Below are 23,319 nucleotides of genomic sequence, written 5' to 3'. Positions count from 1 at the left end.
GTAGGTTGGTCTTAATATTATCTAGATGTGAGAAAGACTGCTCACATGCATGCATAGAGCCAAACATTGTCAGTACAGCAATACTCACATGCTGTAGTGTGTGGTATATGACAGGAAACACTTTCCAAGTTTTAAAAATCAGCTGGTCTGTGGGTTGAAGTTTTTTTATTTCTCCCCACTTGTGTTTGCTCACCAACTCTGCTTGCTGTCATGCAAGTCTTTCCAAATCTTTATTCAGTGATTGAACTTATTCACCCACATGTCTGAGGCCTTCAGGTCAGCAGATTATACCTCAAAATCTCTGACGGAGACACTGGGGATGTAACTCAGGTTGGCGCGGTCCACTGCAAACTCCTGTGGATGGGTGATGAACTTAAAAAGACGAGAGCGAGAAGATGACGTCTGAGTAATGGCGGAGTAGGAAGCAATACCGATAAATCTCCCCCAAAACTCAACAAAATCTTCAACCAGAAACAGAAAAACCTATACTTGGAGCCTCCAGATGCTTCACAATACACCCGAAGGTATGGTCGAGTGAAAAATTGGCTAAATATATAACCAAACCCTGAAGGAAATAGGGAGTAAGAAATGCTCCGCCTTCCTCACTAACCTAAACAGGGCGGCTTTCTCTGGTAACTGTGAATATAGAAACTGAGGCGGGCAAAGGGGTGAATAGATCCAGGCCGTGGCACAAACGGCCGAACCAGGCTGTGGCACGGAGATCCTAGCCGAGGAAAAACTGATCCTGTGGCAAGCCGGGCAATACAAGCTAACACTCGCGCCAAACCCAAACAAAGAAAGACAAGTGGGGCAGCCATTTTACCCATTCTCCTGGTTGGTGCACAGTTAGTGGGCGAGAGATTTCTTCCTAAGTCCCGGAAGTGGGTGCCTGTGTTACCCCACAGAGAGGCAGGGTCAGAGGCCTTTCTGTAGGCCAAAAGCAGAATCTCTGGGCAGCCGCAGTGCCTTGGGAAAGCCGCACATGGGAGGGAGCGAGAACTAATTCCAACGGTGGAAATTTTCCATGCTGGTGAGGGTTTCACTCAGAGCGAAACGTGGCCAGCCTCATATCCTGGTTTGAGCGCGCAGATAGGAAGTGAGCGATTCCTCCGAGAGCCTCGGCAGTGCGCGCCCGTGTTATCGCAAAGAGGGGCAGAGTCAGGGGCCTTTGTGTGGGCAAAAGCGGAATCTCGGGCCGCCCCAGTGCCTTGCAAAAGCCGCGCACGGGGACGGAGCGAGAGCGAATTCCAACGCTGCAACTTTTCCATGTGGTTGGGGGTTTCACTCAGAGCGTGAGACTGCTGGCCGGATATCCTGGTGTGCGCACGCAGATAGTGAATGAGAGTTTCCTCCAAGCACCCCGGAAGTGGGCGCCCGCCTGTGTTACCGGACAGAGTGGCAGAGCCAGAGGTCTTTGAGTGGGCGGAAAGCCCGCCTGATTATGCTAGCAGCTCTGACTGACTGAGCCTTACCCAGAGCCCTGTGCTGAGTGGGAATAGAGTGGGAAGTTGCCAGCTCTTTGAGCCTCTTACTATCCAGGCAGAGGCAGCAGCAACCCCATAGCTGGATTATCAGGCTACTAATTGAGGAAGGAAAGACTAGGAGAAAGGCTCCAGGAACACGGACTCTCTCACTGTCGGAGCCTATAAATGCTAATGAGCCTCGACTGCCAACGAGACTGAAGCACAATACATGACATCGCCATAGAGACTTATCAACTGCAAACCTCTACCTGAGCGTGCCAAAGGGGCAGAACCCGGGGTACAGAGTCACTGACCAGGAAGAGGGAGAGAAAAGAAAAAGCAAGAAGATAACCTCTCAAAATCAAGAATAATCTGCAGACTTTATAACCTATCCCATTTTATTATATTTGTTCATTTGTTTCTCTTATCTTCATTTTTGATACTTTTTTTCCTCCTCCAATTTGGACGATTAACTCTCTGCCGGTCTTACTCTCTCCTCTCCTTGAACTACACTACCCATAAGTGTTACATCTCCCATTATCTTTTTTCTCCTCTTCCTTTCTCTCTATGAGGGTTGCACTCCAAAACCCTTAACTCTCTCTCTCTCTCTCTCTCTCCTTTCTTTTTTCTTCTTTTAGTGGTTCCCTCTTTTTTTCTCTCTCTCTCTTTCTTTTCTCCCTCTATATTAGTTTCTTCCTTTCTCCTTTACATCTCCTCTCATTCAAACCTCAATAACAAACAAATTCTCTTATCTGGGGCTCAAACTTATGTTTGTGGCATTTTGGGGGATTTTTACTTCACCTTTTTAACTCACTAGCAGTGCTCCCATCCCAGGCTCTCCATTTTATCTAGTTCTTGTTCCACTAAATACAATAGTATTTTTTTAATTTGTCCCCCCATTTTTCTGTTTTCCTCTTATTCCTCTCATCATAACTCTTAGACAACCAACACCTAAAAGCAAATCATTTTATTCTTGACCCAAATTTTTTCCTTATTTGCTTTTTGTGGGTCCATACCCCCCTCTTTATTTTTTCTTTTTTCTTTTTTTTTTTTTGCCCCTTTATTACTTTTCCCCAATTCAGGCCCTCCATCACAGGAATTCTTTGTTATAATTCACAGTTCACCACAAGATTTTCTCAAGAAAAAGGGGAGAGGAGAGGAAAAAAGGAGGGGGGGAATAATTTCCTTTTTTAAAAATTTTTTATTTTATTTTATTTTTCTTTATTTCATTATTAATTTTTTTTAAAAAAAAACAACTCTTTTCGACATTTTATTTTTTTAACTTTTTATTCTTTATTAAATCTCATTAATACTATCAACAAAACCACCCTCAGATGCCATTAAGGAAGAGAAAATCGAATATTATGGATACAAAAGAAAGAGAGGTAACACAGCTAGATGAGGAAAAATCTATGGAGAAAAAATTTAATATATTGGAAACCTTGGAGCTAAATGACAGAGAATTCAAGATAGAAATCCTAAAAATCCTCCAAGATATACAAGAAAACACAGAAAGGCAATTTAGGGAGCTCAGAAAACAACTCAATGAACACAAAGAATATATGTCCAAAGAAATTGAAACTATAAAAACAAATCAAACAGAGATGAAAAACTCAATTCACGAGCTGAAAAACGAAGTAACAAGCTTAGCTAATAGAACAGGTCAGATAGAAGAGAGGATTAGTGAAATAGAAGACAAGCAACTTGAGGCACAACAGAGAGAAAAAGAAAGAGACTCAAAAATTAAAAAAAATGAGATAGCCCTACAAGAATTATCTGACTCCATCAAAAAGAATAACATAAGAATAATAGGTATATCAGAGGGAGAAGAGAGAGAAAATGGAATGGAGAACATACTCAAACAAATAATAGATGAGAACTTCCCAAGCCTGTGGAAAGAACTAAAACCTCAAATTCAAGAAGCAAACAGAACACCGAGTTTTCTTAACCCCAACAAACCTACTCCAAGGCATATCATAATGAAATTGACACAAACCAACAGCAAAGAAAAAATTCTCAAGGCAGCCAGGGAAAAGAAGAATACAACATATAAAGGAAGGCCCATTAGATTATGATCGGATTTCTCAGCAGAAACTCTACAAGCTAGAAGAGAGTGGACCCCAATATTTAAAGTCCTGAAAGAGAGGAACTTTCAGCCACGAATACTATACCCATCAAAGCTATCCTTCAAATATGAAGGAGAAATAAAAACATTCACAGATACATAAAAGATGAGGGAATTTATCATCAGAAAACCCCCACTCCAGGAATTACTAAAGGGGGTTCTCCAATCAGATACAAAGAACAAAAAAAAAAACAGAGCCACAAGTAAAAGCTCCAAGAAGAACACAATTAAACCAAATTTAAACTGTGACAACAACAAAAAGAAAGAGGGGCGGAAGATGAAGATTAACAGTAGCAAAGGACGATGGAGTGCAAAAGTACTCACAAAATAGTTCGCTACAATGAACAGGGTAGGAACCCTTTTCATTTCTCAAAGGTAAGCACCATTGAAAAAACCACCACAGAAGCACATGAAATAAAAAAGATAGCAACAAAGGAAAGATGTATGGAATACAACCAAATAAAAACAAAAGATAGAAAAACGAAAGAGAAGGATCAAACAAGACACAAAACTAACAGAAAGCAAAATATAAAATGGCGATAGGGAACTCACAAGTATCAATAATTACACTAAATGTAAATGGATTAAACTCACCAATAAAAAGGCACAGAGTAGCAGAATGGATTAAAAAAGAAAATCCAACTGTATGCTGCCTACAGGAAACTCATCTAAGTAACAAGGATAAAAACAAATTCAAAGTGAAAGGCTGGAAAACAATACTCCAAGCAAATAATATCCAAAAAAGAGCAGGTGTAGCAATACCCATATCGGATAATGCTGACTACAAGACAGGAAAAGTACTCAGAGACAAAAATGGCCATTTCATAATGGCTAAGGGGACACTGAATCAAGAAGACATAACAATTCTTAATATATATGCACCAAACCAAGGAGCACCAAAATATATAAGACAGCTACTTATTGATCTTAAAACAAAAACTGATAAAATACAATCATACTTGGAGACCTCAATACACCGCTGACAGCTCTAGATCGGTCATCCAAACAGAGAATCAACAAAGACTTAGTGGCCTTAAACAAAACACTAGAACACCAGGATATGATAGACATCTACAGGACATTTCATCCCAAAGTGACTGAGTATACATTTTTCTCCAGTGTACATGGATCATTCTCAAGAATTGACCATATGTTGGGCCACAAAAACAACATCATCAAATTCAGAAAAATTGAAGTTGTACCAAGCATATTTTCTGATCATAAAGCCTTGAAACTAGAATTCAACTGCAAAAAAGAGGAAAAAAAATCCCACAAAAATGTGGAAACTAAAAAACATACTTTTAAAAAATGAATAGGTCAAAGAAGAAATAAGTGCAGAGATCAAAAGATATATACAGACTAATGAAAATGACAATACGACATATCAGAATCTATGGGATGCAGGAAAAGCAGTGATAAGAGGAAAGTTCATATCACTTCAGGCATATATGAACAAACAAGAGAGAGCCCACGTGAACCACTTAACTTCCCACCTTAAGGAACTAGAAAAAGAAGAACAAAGACAACCCAAAACTAGCCGAAGAAAGGAGATAATAAAAATCAGAGCAGAAATAAATGAAATAGAGAACAGAAAAACTATAGAAAAAATTAATAGAACAAGGAGCTGGTTCTTTGAAAAGATCAACAAAATTGACAAACTCTCGGCAAGACTTACCAAGGAAAAAAGAGAAAGAACTCATATAAACAAAATCCAAAATGAAAGAGGAGAAATCACCACGGACACTGTAGATATACAAAGAATTATTGTAGAATACTATGAAAAACTTTATGCCACTAAATTCAACAACCTAGAAGAAATGAATAAATTCCTAGAACAATACAACCTTCCTAGACTGAGTGAAGAAGAAGCAGAAAACCTAAACAGACCTATCAGTAGAGAAGAAATAGAAAAAAACATTAAAAACCTCCCCAAAAATAAAAGTCCAGGCCATGATGGCTATACCAGCAAATTTTATCAAACATTCAAAGAACACTTGGTTCCTATTCTACTCAAAGTCTTCCAAAAAATTGAAGAAGAAGCAATACTTCCAAACACATTTTATGAGGCCAACATAACCCTCATACCAAAACCAGGCAAGCATGGCACAAAAAAAGAAAACTACAGACCAATATCTCTAATGAATACAGATGCTAAAATACTAAACAAAATACTAGCAAATTGAATACAACAACATATTAAAAAAATAATACATCATGATCAAGTGGGATTAATCCCAGAATCTCAAGGGTGGTTCAACATACGTAAAACGGTTAACGTAATACACCATATCAACAAAACAAAGAACAAAAACCACATGATCTTATCAATAGATGCAGAAAAGGCTTTCGATAAAATACAACACAATTTTATGTTTAAGACTCTCAACAAAATGGGTATAGAAGGAAAATATCTCAACATGATAAAGGCCATATATGATAAACCATCAGCTAACATCATATTAAATGGCACTAAACTGAAGGCTTTCCCCCTTAAATCAGGAACAAGACAGGGTTGTCCACTCTCTCCACTCTTATTTAATGTGGTACTAGAGGTTCTAGCCAGAGCAATCAGACAAGACAAAGAAATAAAAGGCATCCATATCGGAAAAGAAGAAGTAAAGGTATCACTTTTTGCAGATGATATGATCCTATACATCGAAAACCCCAAAGAATCCACAAAAAGACTACTAGAAACAATAAGCCAATACAGTAAGGTCGCAGGATACAAAATTAACATACAGAAGTCAATAGCCTTTCTATATGCCAACAATGAAACAATTGAGAACGAACTCAAAAGAATAATCCCCTTCACGATTGCAACAAAAAAAATAAAATACTTAGGAATAAACATAACAAAGAATATAAAGGACTTATATAATGAAAACTATAAACCATTTTTAAGGGAAATTGAAAAAGATATAATGAGATGGAAGAATATACCTTGTTCTTGGCTAGGAAGAATAAATATAATCAAGATGGCTATATTACCCAAAGCAATATACAAATTTAATGCAATTCCCATCAAACTTCCAATGACGTTTTTTTAAAGAAATAGAGCAAAAAATCATCAGATTTATATGGAACTATAAAAAACCCCAAATAGCCAAAGCAATCCTAAAGAAAAAGAATGAAGCTGGGGGCATTACTATACCTGACTTCAAACTATATTATAGGGCCACGACAATCAAAACAGCATGGTATTGGCAGAAAAATAGACACTCAGACCAATGGAACAGAATAGAAAGTCCAGAAATAAAACCACATATATATAGTCAAATAATTTTTGATAAAGGAGCCAACAACACACAATGGAGAAAAGAAAGCCTCTTCAATAAATGGTGCTGGGAAAACTGGAAAGCCACATGCAAAAGAATGAAACTGGACTACAGTCTCTCCCCCTGTACAAAAATTAACTCAAAATGGATCAAAGATCTAAACATAAGACCTGAAACAATTAAGTACATAGAAGAAGACATAGGTACTCAACTCATGGACCTGGGTTTTAACGAGCATTTTATGAATTTGACTCCACAGGCAAGAGAAGTGAAGGCAAAAATTAATGAATGGGACTACATCAGACTAAGAAGTTTTTGCTCAGCAAGAGAAACTGATAGCAAAATAAACAGAAAGCCAACTAAATGGGAAATGATATTTTCAAACAACAGCTCAGATAAGGGCCTAATATCCAAAATATACAAAGAACTCATAAAACTCAACAACAAACAAATGAACAATCCCATAAAAAAATGGGAAGAGGATATGAACAGACACTTCTCCCAGGAAGAAATACAAATGGCCAACAGATATATGAAAAGATGCTCATCTTCTTTAGCTATTAGAGAAATGCAAATCAAAACGGCAATGAGATACCACCTCACACCTGTTCGATTAGCTGTTATTAGCAAGTCAGGTAATAGCAAATGTTGGAGAGGTTGTGGAGAAAAAGGAACCCTCATACACTGTTGGTGGGAATGTAAAGTAGTACAACCATTATGGAAGAAAGTATGGTGGTTCCTCAAAAAACTGAAAATAGAACTACCTTATGACCCAGCAATCCCTCTACTGGGTATATACCCCCAAAACTCAGAAACATTGATACGTAAAGACACATGCAGCCCCATGTTTATTGCAGCATTGTTCAGTGGCCAGGACATGGAAACAACCAAAAAGCCCATCAATAGATGACTGGATAAAGAAGATGTGGCACATATACACTATGGAATACTACTCAGCCATAAGAAATGATGACATTGGAACATTTACAGCAAAATGGTGGGATCTTGATAACATGATACGAAGCGAAATAAGTAAATCAGAAAAAAACAGGAACTGCATTATTCCATACGTAGGTGGGACATAAAAGTGAAACTAAGAGACATTGATAAGAGTGTGGTGGTTACGGGGGGGAGGGGGGAATGGGAGAGGGAAAGGGGAAGGGGGAGGGGCACAAAGTGACTTTGGGTGATGGGTATGCAACATAATTGAACGACAAGATACCCTGGACTTGTTATCTTTGAATATATGTATCCTGATTTATTGATGTCACCCCATTAAAAAAATAAAATTAAAAAAAAAAAAAGACGAGAGTGCTCATGAAATTCTCCAAAGCACACTTTGAATGACTGCAGGAGATTAGATGTAAAACCCGCTAGCTGCTGGAGATCAAGATGTTGAGCTGGATCACTTGTTGTGCCTGCATCTTTAAACTCTCCCAGTTTTTCAAAGTGTAGTAAATGACCTGTTTCAATGTTGGCAATGAAAAGTTCCAGCTTGTTTTCAAATGCAAACACTGCTTATTGAAGGGATAAGACTGTATTTTCAATGCCTTTCATTTTCACATTGAGCTGGTTCAGATGTCCAGTTATGTCCACAAGATAGAATTTCAGGAGCCACTCAGGGTTAGCTAACTCAGGATGCTTGACATTTTTCATTTCAAGAATAGTCCGGATTTCATTCAGACAAGCTGCGAAATGGTTGAGCACCTTCCCTCTTGACAACCAATGCACATTGCTGTGCAGAAGCAGACCAGAATAGTTATTTCCAACTTTATCCAGCAGTGTTTTAAACTGGCAATCATTTAAAGCTCGGACAGCAATAAAGTTGACCACCCAAATGACTGTGGACAAGTCCTGCCAGGGGTGAGGACAACAAAGATGCAAAGAACCAACTCCGGGGACCAGGTTCAGTGATGCAGATCCACTATATTCAGGAAGTTAGCTAGCTTATATACATGGATTCAGCCAATAGGATGTTACAGTGTGTCCTTCATAGCCAATGGCTGAAAAGATCAGGGAGCTGCATGGTTGGCGCTAAGTAACTTCCTTATAGTGGGCAAGCTTCCTTCCTGGGTATGCCCAGGAGGCTTCTGGGAACTAGAGTATTCTCACAGTGTTGCATCAGCCACAGCTGCTAGGAATGCGCTCTACACTCCACCCACATCTCCCCCTTCTCTTTTAATTAAGGCTAATTGGATTGATGAATGGCAGCTTGCTGTTGTTGTAGCTTCTGAATGCTATGCACTATACAATGGAACCCTAGTAGAACTAAAACAACTATAATACCTATTATACTATATGCTAATAGATTAGCTGGATTAAACAATGAGGCAAGCTTCTGTAATGTTTGACTAGTTAGGAAATAGAACGGGGGTCTTAAACAGAGGATTCGTCCTACGGGTTGGATGTCATTTCCCTCCCATCATGTTACAGAGACCTTCTAGGTGCTGTTAAACAAAGTTCCATTTTGATTGTAAAAAATGGACGTAGGTTCATGCATGCTCCCTTCCCACAAAGGTTCCAGCATCCAAACACGAATGGATGGCTTGCCATGGGCTGCATACTACATATGGTTGCAAGGCACATTACACAAATTACAACAACATGACAAATCATACAATTTCAACAATTACAAAGGTACATTTCACCAGTTTCTGAGCACTTTACCAAAAGCACTAAATGTTCTCAGCTTTCTTTCTAGCCATGGGAAAAGTTTCCCAGGGCAGGGGAAGGGTCTTCAGTAAAGCTGCCCCCCACCCCCATCAGGGTATTTCACATTGTCCAAAATTCGTTAATTCATCCAACAAAGAAGCCAGTGCTCACTCAGGTCATAGTCTAGGAAATTAGTCCATGCACATGAGGCTTCGGCCTCCCCCCTCATCCCTGCCATCCTGGCAGGTCTTACACTGTCCCAAAGAGGAGCATGTGGCAATGGCAGTCAGCATTTCCATCTCTTCTCTGGAAAGCATGATGGACCCCACCCCTTTATCCCAAAATGTCAGTAAATCCACCAATGGCTTAGCAGGCACTCCCTGCTGTTCCAGCGGCCGCTTGGTGATGCAAGCCTGGCTTTCGTTCATCCTCCCACCACAGCTGCTGCCATTTACCTTTTGGAGTCTGCAAATTACAACTCTGGCCCAATTCTCCTCATCCTCCAAAAATGAACTAAAAAAACCAGCTCAAGCTGCCAGGCTCGAGCACCGGGCTGCCGCTGCCTGTGTCTGGGAGTCAGTGGTTATTATAGCACACATAAGCAAGAACAGAGCACCAGGGCCTGGGGGCCCATCAGAGGCAATTCTCTGGGCCCACCCCGCCAAAGCCTCCACATCCCCCCAGGTGATGGGGTGCACACGCAGGCCATGAGGTCTTCTTCTGGAGTGCTGAGGACCTCCTCCCCTCAGGTGTAGTTGGTGAGGTGAAGGCCAGGGCTGTGGCTTTGGATGGGTGAAGACTGAACCACTTAGTGGGTGCCCAAGAAACCCTGTAAAGCAGGTTGGGGGGTTCCTGGGATCCAAATTGGCTGAAAAACACAAGCATAACCTCTCCCTTGCATTAGAAGAAGGTGTGATTCCTGCCATTGTGCCGTGGCTGGGTCCTTCCAGTGTCATTTCAGGAAAGGGGCGGAGAGAGAGAGAGAGATACAGAATATTAGACAAGACAGATAGGAAGAAAAAAGACACATGGGGACGTATATGTTGGTCCATGGATCTGCAGCAGGAACACGTGTTGGAAAAAATAGCATCTGAGAGGCTGGGGTGGGGCATTGATCCCTGGCAGGGAATGCAGAAGTAGCGACTTCCACTTCTTCGGGTGGTGGAGCTGATGGCATGGTTTCTAATGTATCATTTCATTTCTGCATGCTCAGTTGCGATTTTGTCAAACTCAGAGGCTAATCTACTTTCCTCCTCAGTGGAGGGGGGCAAATAGGAAGAAAGGGGCTCCTTAGAGAGAGAGGCAGCCTGCAGTATCTTTGGCACTGATGGAGGGTCCCCAGGAGGAGCACTGGTCAGGCAGGTATGTATCGCTAGCAGGGCAGGAATGAGGCCGAGAGGAAAGGTTTGTCCCCCATGTACTTCGGCCAAACAAACACTCCAGAAAGCTCAGGCCCAAGTATTTGAGTCCCAAAGAGGCACATCCCGGAGCCAAGGGTTGAAACCTGAGAGGATTTCCCAGTAAGTACAGAGATCCTTTTCACTAACTTTAACTCGCCTACTCTGCAATAGGGCATGCAGGGCTCGAGCCTGTGGGGCTTGAGAGTGAGGGAGAAGGTTTCCCATTGCAGAGGGTCACTCACCCATCCCTTGGATGCCAGTTAGGTCCCTGACCGACGTTGGGCACCAGTTGTGGACAAGTCCTGTCGGGTGAGGACAGCGGAGACGCAAACACCCGACTCTGGGGACCATGTTCAGTGATGCAGATCAGCTTTATTCAGGAAGTAAGCTAGCTTATATACATGGGTTCAGCCAATAAGATGTTACAGTGTGTCTTTCATAGCCAGTGGTTGAAAAGAGCAGGGAGCTGTGCAGTTGGCGCTAAGTCACTTCCTTATAGAGGGCAAGCTTTTTTCCTGGGTATGCCCAGGAGGCTTCTGGGAGCTGGAGTATTCTCACAGTATTGCATCAGCCACAGCTGCTAGGAATGTGCTCTGTGCTCCACTCACAAATGACCAGTCACATCACCTTACCAAGCTGCTCACCACACATCTGAGCACAAAGTGCCTCCTGATGTAGGAATCAGTGAAAACTTAGGATGGGTTTCTTTTCATGTTCACAAAGAAGTGCTATGAATCCTCTGTTTTTCCCCACCATGCACAGTACACCATCAGTACACACTGAAATAAGTTTATCCACTGGTAGATTTTTTTCTTTAGTGAACTCAGTGAAAGACTTGAATAAATCCTCCCATCTTGTTGTCTCTTTCATAGGTAAAACAGCAAGACTTTCCTCAGGTAGTGTGTCACCAACAGCATATCTTGCAATCATGATGAACTGGGATAAATGGTTTATGTCTGTTGACTCATCCAAAGCAAGAGAAAAGAATGGTGCTGCATTTATGTCCTTCACTTGTGTTGCCTCAATTTGATTTGCCATCTTGATGGTACTATCATGAACAGTTCTTGCTGACAGAGGCATGTCTTTTATTCATTTGCTTATCTTGTCTTTATCTGAAAAGTCGTCAAAAAGTTCATTGGCAACATTAAGCGTGAATGTTTTGGCATACTCCCCATCAGTGAATGGCTTTCTGCTTCTCACAATTGCTAAAGCACCAGCAAAGCTAGCCAAATTTCAATCACCTTGTTGGGTCCAAACACAGAGTTGCTGCTGACTAGCTTGCACTCTGCACAGTAGCTCTTGACATGCTTTCCCCTTGCTGTCCCCAACTGGATATTTCGAAGCAAATATAGTATGCCGTGTGTCAATGTACTGCTTTATATTTGACCGTTTCATCAATGCAATTTTACCATTGCATATTAGGCACACTGCAGAACCTGCTCTCTCCACCAAGGTGAATCCCTCTGTCCATCTTTGCTGAAAAGTACGATACTCCTCATCTTTTTTTCTTTTAGCCATCTTCTTTGTCAAAAGGGTTTCTGCAATTAGCTAGCTGACTACTTGCTTAAAAGGAGGAAAGTTTACTTCCTGAACTCACAATGACCCGTGTACGTTACACATTATCCAATAAAAATTTGGTGTTGTCCCAGAGGACAGCTGTGATTGGCTCTAGCCACCCGCAACTATGAACATGATCGGTGGGAAATGAATGAATTGTAATACATGAGAATGTTTTATATTTTTAACATTATTACTTTTTTTATTAAAGATCTGTCTGTAAGCCAGATGCAGCCATCAAAAGAGCTACATCTGGCTCGCAAGCTATAGGTTCCCAACTCCTGTTCTAGAGCATAATGTGGGTATTCAGATGCCTCAATTCTCTGTCCAAAAAACTCTGAGCACCTTTTTAGGTCCATATAATAATCCCCTTATCCTTCTCAGGGCTTGAAAAGGCAACAGTGTGTGTATATGTAGGCTTAAGGTGTGGACAAGTCATAGCTGTTTGGGTTGGGTAGTTACTGTGGAAAGCTTCAATGTGCATTTTGGGATCTCCACAGTTCCCATATGTGCAGGCATGGTAATGAAGGACAGTGACTTGAAATGAAAAGAGAAGGGCAACTGACTGCTCTAAATAGCCTCCATTTGTGTATTTTTTTCAAGTCTTGTCAAAGATAGGAGTAGCCTGTTAAGAATTGATACTAACACAATGATGGGCAAAATGCATTTTTTTTCTATGTTAATATATTATTACAAGAGGAATTTTATACTTTGATGTTGTTGGAAGAATGTGATATAAATGCACTAAAAAAGGCTGCTATGTTGGTCCTATGTTATTTATTGCTTCAGAGTAGCTGAATTCTGTTAGGTCAAAAGCCGGCTGGAGCCAAACTCAAAGTTTTACACATTCAACTAATTTAAATGTAGCTTCAAAGAAACAGATGTTTAGCCACCTGCCTGCTTTGCATACCCCTGGGAACTGTACCAACCACTGATAGCCACAGATAAAACCCTGAATAATTAATTTTAAAAAAAGTGAGAGACAGAGAAAACAAAGAGAAAGAAAGAAAGAGAAAAAAGAAAGAAAGAATGAAATAAGAAAGAGAGAAAGAAAGGAAGAAAGAAACAAAAAAAGAATGAAAGAAAGAAAAGAAATGAAAGCAAGAACATAACAAAAAAAGAAACCCAACTGCCATTTAGAGTTCCCTTCATACAGAGATTCTCCACTGGGCAGCTGAGTGACATCAGTTAAACTGGTGATTCCCCTCTCTAATCTCTCTCTCCCATAGGAATGTATTTCCCTGGCCTCCTGCCCCACTAGATGGTGGCCCCAGTGACATATCCTGTGGATGCTCTCCAGCTGTGAGGGACTTCCCTTGTGCTCAGGCCTGTAAGTGTTAATTAAATAAAACTTTTGGCCTGACTGGTGGTGGTGCAGTGAATAGAGCACCGGCTAGGGATGTTGAGGTCCCAGGTTCCAAACCCCAAGGCCACCTATATATGAACAGAGGGTCTCTAACTTGAGCTCAGGGTTTCTGGCTTGAGCGTGGGAATCATTGAAATGATCACATGGTGGCTGGCTTGAGCCTCAGGTTGCTGTCTTGATCAAGGGGTCACTGGCTTGGCTTGAGCTCTGCCCCCCCAATAAGGCATTTATGAGAAGTAAGTACTGAACAACAAGAGTGATACAATTATGAGTTGTTATTTCTCATCTTTCTCCCTTTCTCTGTTTCTCTCTCACTAAAAATTATAATATAATATAATAATATAATTAATTAATTAATATAATTAATATAATAATATATAAAATAAAAAAATTTAAACTTATATGTGCTACTGATACCTCATGGTTATATCTTTTTCCTAGATCAGTCCCAAAATGCTGAAACTCATTTCCTTCAAGAATAAATTTTTTGGGTTTTTTTTGTTTGTTTGTTTAAGTTAGTTATATAGAACAGCAGTTGACAAACTATGATCAAATCTGGTCCATTGCTTGTTTTGTACAAAATGTAGTCCCAAAATTGTGTTTTATTTTAAAAAGTTGAAAAGAAAATAAAACTATTTTGTGACCTGTGACAACTATATGAAATTTAATTTTCAATGTTAGTAAATAAAGTTTTATTGGAAAACAGCCACTCTCATTTATTTACATAACCGTCTCTGACTGCTTTCATGTTATAATGGCAGAGTTGAGTAGTTGTGAGAGAGACCATATGTCCTTAAAGCCTAAAGTGTTTTATCTTGCCCTTTACAGAAAAAAGTTTTACTGAACTCAAATAAAGCAAGGTGGTTTGTGGGTCCCTTTTTTCACCTGACACATGCAATTTCTACAGTAAAATAAAAAGAAATACCCTGCTCATCCTTGTGTACATTTTTCTTAAGAGATTTAAAGTATGATTTTAAAGATTTGAGAGAGAAGTAGTGTTCACGGTCTTAAATTTGTTTAAAATTTGTTAATTTTTCTTAAGGCCTTCAGAAAGCCTAAAAACAAGCCTTGACAAAATCACAGTGGTCTGCCAATAATTTCACCATCTGCCAGACGCAATTCAACAAAGAGGAAAATAACATAATGCAAATCTATAATGTATAATTCATGATGTCTCACATAAAGTAAGAAAAAATATTAGACAAGTGAGAAGCAAGAAAATAGGATGCATATTCAAGAGAATGAAATTGTCAACAGGAGACCAAAGATGAACCAAGTTTTGGAATTAACAAAAGGAACATTTAAAAGAATGTTAAACAGTCTAGTATTAGAGATATAAATGTTGGCTCTTTAAGCAGGGGGAAAAATCCCCATGGGAGAAGCATATGATAATTCTAGGATTGAAAAATACAATATGTGAATAAAAAATTCATTAGAAGTGTTTAGTCACAGACAAGTCAGCAGAATAATTGATTGTAAACTCAAAAAAGGTGAATATAATTTATGTAATTTGAAATATAGAGTGAAGAAAACAACAAAAAATAAATTAAAATAGGAGCCTGTGACATGTAAAAAAATATCAAATGGTCTAACATACAAGGAATTGGAGTACCAGAAAGTGAGTGCAGAGGGAACGTGCATAATAAATGTTAGAAGATACAATGGCTCATTATTTTCCTTAAATAGAAAGACAACAATGCAGAGACCCACAAGCCCTAAGCCAAGTAAATAAAAAGAAGCCTATACCTAGGCATGTCATAATCAAACTAATCACAAAGAGAAGATTTTTAAAAAGAAGAAAATGTTATAGGCAGTAAGAAGAAAACTAAATTGACCAACTTCACATTTATATAACAATAAACCCCCAAAATCAAAGAATTTATTATTTTAACTTATGCATGGAATTTTTATCAAAATAGGCCATATGATGTATCATTAAAAAGCCTTAATAAATTCAAAGTGATTGTGCTCATGTATAAGTAATACTCTGATGATAAATTTTCATTAGTATTCGATGAAGAAAAATTTTAAAATCTCCAAATTTTTGGAAACCAAACAATGAACCACTAAATAACTCATGAATCAAAGAAAAATTTATAATGAATATCAGAAAATATTTTCAAGTAAACATTAATAAAAACAGAGCATAGCAAATTATAGTAAATGGATTTAAAAGTGATGAGAAAATGTAGACTTTAAATGCATACATTACAAAAAAGGACATGTTTAAAATCAATAAACATAGCATCCACCTCAAAAGATCAAATTAAAGCCAAAATTTCAAAAGGAAAATAAAATAAAAATATATTTATTTTTTCCATTATTATTAAGATATAATTGAAATATAATGTTTTAAGTTACCTTATCATTTTGTTGATCATTTCTTTTTCTGTGTAAAAAAAAACCTTAGTTAATATAGTCCCACTTGATTTTTTTTTATTTTTGCCAAAATGGGTCACCATCGTGCATATGAGAAATTGCTAGTAACACTGCAAAGAGAAAAATATAGTCTGCCAAGATTTGAGCACTGGGTGTTGTAAGACCCACTATCCTTCTCTGTCTCAATTTGGTCTTCAACAATTAAGCCCCTCAGATTGTCCCTGAAATCCCTTCGTGTCAGGTAAGACCCAAGATAGCCTCTTGGGAAGTGTCTTGCAATACCGGGGGAGCTGGATGTCCACCTTGGCTTCTCTTTTTCCTACTGAAGAAACTGTAAGCCTGAGAGGGTGCGCTCTCAGAGCAGCACTGGGCTGGCCTGGGGAGGGAGGATGTGATCAGAGGGTAATCGTTCCCTTTACTATTTTTATGTGATTCTTCTTGGTATCTGTGGTCCAAGAGGCTGCTTTGGCCTCACTTCTTTGTTCTGTGATTTTCACATGGCAATTGCTAGTTGGTCTTCTTGTGAGGAGGAGCAAAGTTGGGAACAAGCTATGTTTCCATCTTGATGATGTCATTACACTATAAAAATATTAGTGGAAACTAAAAAAAAAAAAGGAAAGCTAATAAGCATGAGGCAAAATAAAGTGAAAACTTATTTCTTAATAAAGATTAATAAAATTGATGTCTATCAAGACTAATAAAAGAAATACAAGAGGAAGCAGAATTTGACAATAGCAGCAGTGAAAAAAGTGTCTATCGACAGATGAATGGATAAAGAAAATGTAGCTTATATATACAATAGAATGCTATTAAACCATAAACAAAGACAAAAACTTGCAAGAACATTTAGGGAAAGTGGAATAAGTCAGGCAGAGAAAGCCACTTATATGTATGATCTCACTTATATGTGTAATCTAAAATAATTGAATTTATAGAAACTGTGGAATGGGAGTGCCCACAGTTAACAATAATATTGTATTATAAGTATAAAATTTTCTAAGATCTAGACTTTATGCTAAGTGTTTTTATACACATAAAATAATAATAATAAAATGGCAGGAAGAAACTTTAGAAGGTAACAGTATTTTATGACTTTGATGGTGGTGATGATTTCATGGGTACATTCTTATATCCCCAAATTCATCGAGTTGTAAACATTAAATATGTTCAGCTTTTAAAACGTTTGTGAAGAAGGGTGGAGCTAAGAGGCCACATTGTTGTGGAGAGAAAGGAACCAAGATGGTGGGGTGCTGAAGGAGAAGCCCGTTTGTGCAGAGAGAAAGAGATGGGGAACAGAAGTGACTGAGCTAGTGGGGCCTTTGATTCTAGAAATATCGGGAGAAAGTCAGTGGTTTTGGCAGCCCTGAATGGAAAGGGAAGTGTTTTTCCGCTGTGTGTATTTACTCCCTTGCTGGTTGTGAGACTAGAATAAAAGATGTCTCACCAGGTTTTGGCTCCACTGTTTCATTACCATCTATCTGAATCTAATGGGAACCTGCACGAGCCAGGCAGCTGTGACGTTCGCGGCTACTGGCCATACAGCTTTCATTGTCAATGGGTTAGAAAGTATTCTTTCTTAGAGTGAGTGCAGGTTGGATGTCCTTCCTCTGAGATTCCAGACAGTTATTTAGTGACTCGCTACTCAATGTGTGACCTGAAAACCAGTATCACTAACATTGGCATCATAAAAGTGTTTGTTAGTTATGGAGAATCTTGGGCTCAGCCCTGACCTAATATTAGAGTCAGATTCTGATTTTAACAAGATTTCCAGGTAATGAATGAGCACAATAATTTTGAAAAGTACTGATTGAGCCTACCACAATAAGAGCAATATCGGGAAGGAGAAGGAAACTCAGCTTCCTGAATATTCTCAGTTGTCAAGAACTATTTTAAACCTTTAAACAACTGCTCCATCCTCTCTATTCAATTGTGGTTTTCAAGATGTAGTCTGTATTCGCTCTTTAGGAATCTTGCAATAAATTTTTAAACATTAACCATTTTCCATCTTCCCCCACTTTTGTATTAAAAAAATCATTCAATCTTGATTCCACCTGTCTAAAAATAGGGAGATATGTATTTTTAGAGACTTGGAATATATTAATTATTGCTAAGGGAAAATAAAAATTAATTGATTCAAGAATAGATCTATATTTCCAAAAGCTATAAATTAAGTACACGAATGATGAAGATAAATAGTGTTATTTTAGGGCTTAAGTATAGAAATGAAGAAAAACTATAGCAGCTGAAGATCAATAGAATCTAAATTTTTTAAAATACAAATAACAAGATAAGCTTTTTAGTGAAAAGTAAACCTCAGAAAAAGTATTATAAAAAAGAAAATATGTTAATAATATCCAAAGGGGTTTTCAAAAAATAAATAAGAATTATATATATATATATATATATATATATATATATATATCTACTAATTAACAAGGAGAAGATAATGAAATCCACAAAGACTTTGAAATGACTAGAATATTGACCTGCTTTCTAAAATCATCTTTAATAAAAGAAAAATATTACAGCATAGGTAAGAAGTTGAAGCAATTAACATGTAATGAAGATCTTGTTAATCAAGGAAGTAGTGGTCATTGTAGAAATCAACAATTTTATTTTCCACCATACAATCTAGAATGCTAAAATATTTTTTTAAATACCAGTTTTTGGGCCACATTTTCAATGAGCTTGCTTCCTAATGAGTGTAGCTTTGTTTATCTTCACAGGTAACTGAAGACTATAAAAGAGAAAAGCTATGAGCAAACAAGGCTCTGTTTTCTTAAATGGAGAACAGCCATCATCTCAACTATTAGTAAAATAAGGACACAAATCCTAAGGTAAATATTGGAAGATATCTAGAGGATAAATGAATCATGAAAAGCAAGCAGTATAATTTTACGAAGAAAAAAATCATGCAGGCAAATTTAATTGCTTTCTTTTTCTTATGGATCAAGTTAGGAGATTAATAGATGAAAGCTGCAATAGATATGGTATATCTTGATTTCAGCAAAGCAAATGGATAGCGTATCTTATAAAATTTTTCTCCAAAAATTAGTTTAAATTAGGTTGAATATGAACACTTTACATAGAGTAAGAATTGGCTGAAGTATCACAGGAAAGGGCTCATAATAAATGGCAGTTTTTCAAAGAGGGCGGAGATATCTAGAGAACTGCTGGTAGGGTTAGCGGTAGGCCTATTTCTTTTAAACAGGCTCATTAATGATTGGAAGAGGAAGAACACAGCATGCTAATTGAATTCACAGATAGTGCTAAGTTAGGAAATACTGCACTTATACCCCAAACTGGAAAAGCAATAATGAGCTCTGAGGAAGTCTGATATATGGTCAAAACTTCATTTTGATTTACTAACTTGGAAAACTCATTGGAGAAAATTGTGAGGCACATGGGAGACTGGAACAAGATGCCCTTGAAACTGCTGTTCAACAAACAACCAAAATTCAGGGGCCTTATCATTTAAATCAAGCAATCATGAGGTCTAGCTCTTTTGGAAATTCATGATCTACATTATTCTTATGGTCAAATTAAGGCTTAGTATTAATTGTGTCGTTTGTTTTTTAGAATACGAAAATTTGTTTTAGGCATCTCATTTCTTAGAAGAGGTAAGAAAAAATAAAGGTGGTACAGAACACAGTAACAGAAATATTGACAAAGTTTAGCTATGGAGAAATCCTACTCTCATGGTTTACTTAACAAGTTAACTCTATTGGAAGTTTACTTCATTTGTTGATCAAACTTCATTCCTTTCAATTGACAACTTATATCTAGCACCATCCATTAAGAAAAAGTCGGAAGATTTATGAAGAAAGATGTTTGTCAGCTATTACTTGCTATAGCGAAACATACTGGATATAACAATGTCAAACATAGATAACATTCATTACAACAAAGTATAAAGGATAATTATACAAGCATAGGAAATATTTTCAAGGAAATATTTTCAAAGCATTGTTATAACATTGAAATGAAATATTAAATGATAATAAAGACACCAATAAACAGGAAGCAAAATATACAAAGAGTATCTTTCCAATCTTATAGTAGTATATAACATGAGAAACATATTAAGAAAGAGTCACCAAAGTTTTAAAACAGTTTTGTGTAGTTATGAGTAATTATTAAAAGTAATTTTATTTTCATAGTTGTATAAATTATCAAAGGTGATCTTACTGTAATTTAATTATTAGAATTTTATAATATATCAGTGTGAAAGGCAAGAATGAAAATTATGACAAGGACATGTAAATAGAGAAAAATAAAACAGCAAGACTCATATATTAATTTACTAAAGGAAGCCAAAGTCATAAACTCTTCCTTCCCAAAGTACCAGACTCAGAAAATAGAAATATGAAAGCATTAAGAGGTCATTATATAAGATCATTTTGAAGGCATATAACAACAGTAACTTTAGAATATATATGCACATAAAAATGATAAATTAGAACTCAAACTTATTTGTCCCAAAGTCCGTTTGAAATATTAGAAATTCTGAGATTTCTCCCTACACAGAGAACTCATTTTTTCTAAATATAATGTTTCCAGGCATAGTCCTTAAAATAGATCAGTATTTCTGAGTTAAAGAAGTTATTTTTAAATATTTTTTTTTTATTAAGTGAGAGGCGGGGAGGCATGGAGGCAGAGAGACTGACTCCTGCATGCGCCCTGACCAGGATCCACCTGACAAGCCCACTAGGGGGGGATGCTCTGACCATCAGAGGCCACTGCTCTGTAGCTTGGCAACCCAGCTATTTCAGCATCTGAGGCAAGGCCATGGAGTCATCCTGTGTCCGGGGCCAAACTGTTGGAAGCATTTGAGCCATGGCTGCGAGAGGGGAAGAGAGAGAGAGAGAGAAGGGGGAGGGTGGAGAATCAGATGGTCACTTCTTCTGTGTGCCATGACTGGGAATCAAACCAAGGACTTCCACACGCCAGACCAAAGCTCTACTGCTGAGCCAAGGGCGAGGTTAAAGAGTTTTCTGACCAAGCTTATTGGTATACTTTTTCTTTTTAAAAAAATTATTTATTGATTTTTAGATAGAAAGGAAGTGAGAGACAGAGAGAGAGAAATATTGATTTGTTATTCCTTTTACTTATGAATCCTTTGGTCAATTCTCTGTGCCCTGATTGGGAATTGAAGCCACAACCTTGGTGTACCTGGATAATGCTTCGACCAACTTCGTAACACGTCTAAGGTAGCTATATAAATTTTTCTTAATGTTGTAAATTACCTAAATTGATTTTGTTTTTAATTACATTTAAATATTTTTTTACTGTATTCCAACCCAAACATCAGCTTTAAGTCTAAGTCAATTTCTTTGTTGATACAACCAATACTCACCTAACCTATTTTGCTATTTCATACAATTTGACTTATCATATTATCTCTGATTCCACAAAGGCATTGTATTTAAAATGTGCAGAATACATTGCATGCAGCAAAATTAAGGATTTGAATCCAGAGATCAAAACTTCTTTGTACTTCTATGATCCTTTCTTTATCAAGCAATACAAAATAGTGCTGCTCATCTACAATGAGGAGATGTTCACCTTGTTTTACCAAAGGGAATCTTGATCTTTCCTCCAGTTTGTCCACATCCCTTATAAGAATGTCAGCAGGAACTTTACTGTTTCTAGACTAATGACACAGGAAACAGAAATATTACAACTGCTACTCTGCATGTGGGAATAATTTTGAAAAACTGTGGTTTAGATACTCACATTGAGCTTTCTTTGCAATCCATACTGTATTAAGCAATAGGAATACCTTTAGCCTTGTATTAACTTTAAAAAAGCACAATGAAAATATGGGAAATGGCTTGATTTATTTTCTTATACTAAGATGTATTGAGTATATGGAGTAGATATTAAGTCTTACATTTAACATATTTATATTTAACAGAGTTGGTCTCAACTATCCTGAAGCTGTTTATTCTCTTTGTGGATTTCTCCAGATTTTTGACATTTTACTATCATGATCTAAGACTCACCACCTGGTTTCATTCAATTAATAGGTAAAAGCATGAAGGCACTTGTTCAGTTTCTCAAATACTGTGCTCAGATAGTGTTAGGAAATTTCCAATGTTCTCTTGCCCTAATGGCTCACAGAAGGCTACTTAATAGTACTTGTTTATTAGCGTCTTTGATGTGCTATCATAGAAACTATTCATCTAGACCTCCAAAGCTTTTTTCTTTCATATTTTTAATTACTCAATTTATGTACATAAACTTTATAATAAATTGATTTGAATTCTGGCAATGGTTGATGTTTGATATAAACCATAAATAGTTTCATAATACAGTTAAAACATCTTAATTCCATTTTCTAAAATCCTACTCATTTAAATACAAATATTAATATAATCCTGGAAATTATTTTAATGAAAATTTAAAATGACTTATTTATTCAAAGTTGTTTATAACTTCAGGAAAGTAATTTTTAAAAAAAGTAATAGTACTTAACGCTGAAAAATTAAACTCAATTTTTCTAATTAAAAACTTAGAACTATAAGTAAGTAAAGTAAAACCATTCATATTTTTGAGCCAAATGATAAGTAAGTATATCTAGTAAAATTGTGTTCTTCAGACTTATGTTTTTTCTATTAAATATTATAATGTTGTCTGTGGCTAAGTTAAAAAAAGTACCTTACATACTAGTGACGAAAGGTTAGGACAGATGTAAATATTATTTTTTGTTACATTAATGGATAATTATTAATGAAAATTACAGACTATAAATAAAAATGCTGACATTCAATATAATAAATGTATTTAATCATACAAAAATTACTTAAATTCCAAATTGATGTCTGATAATTTATTCCAATGGAACGAGTTTTTTTTCTTAAAGCAGAGAGTACTTCCTAGAATGTATTTTCAGTGGGATGTTTTATTAAGTAATGGATACAAGTAATGGAATGCATAAAGAATGATTTACTTAGCCTGCTCTTCTTTAAATGCTTGCTTCTCATATTCTTCATGTAGAGAGTAATGCCATAGCTTGAACAGATTTTAGTATTCTTATTTAATACTAAAAATTTAATTCTTAGATTATTATTTATATCTTAGATTATGAATTGATCACAGA

The sequence above is a fragment of the Saccopteryx bilineata genome, chromosome 2 (assembly GCF_036850765.1).
Source record: "Saccopteryx bilineata isolate mSacBil1 chromosome 2, mSacBil1_pri_phased_curated, whole genome shotgun sequence".
Lineage (NCBI taxonomy): Eukaryota > Metazoa > Chordata > Mammalia > Chiroptera > Emballonuridae > Saccopteryx > Saccopteryx bilineata.
The sequence above is the reverse complement of the archived record's forward strand: the minus strand, read 5'-3'. Positions refer to the sequence as shown.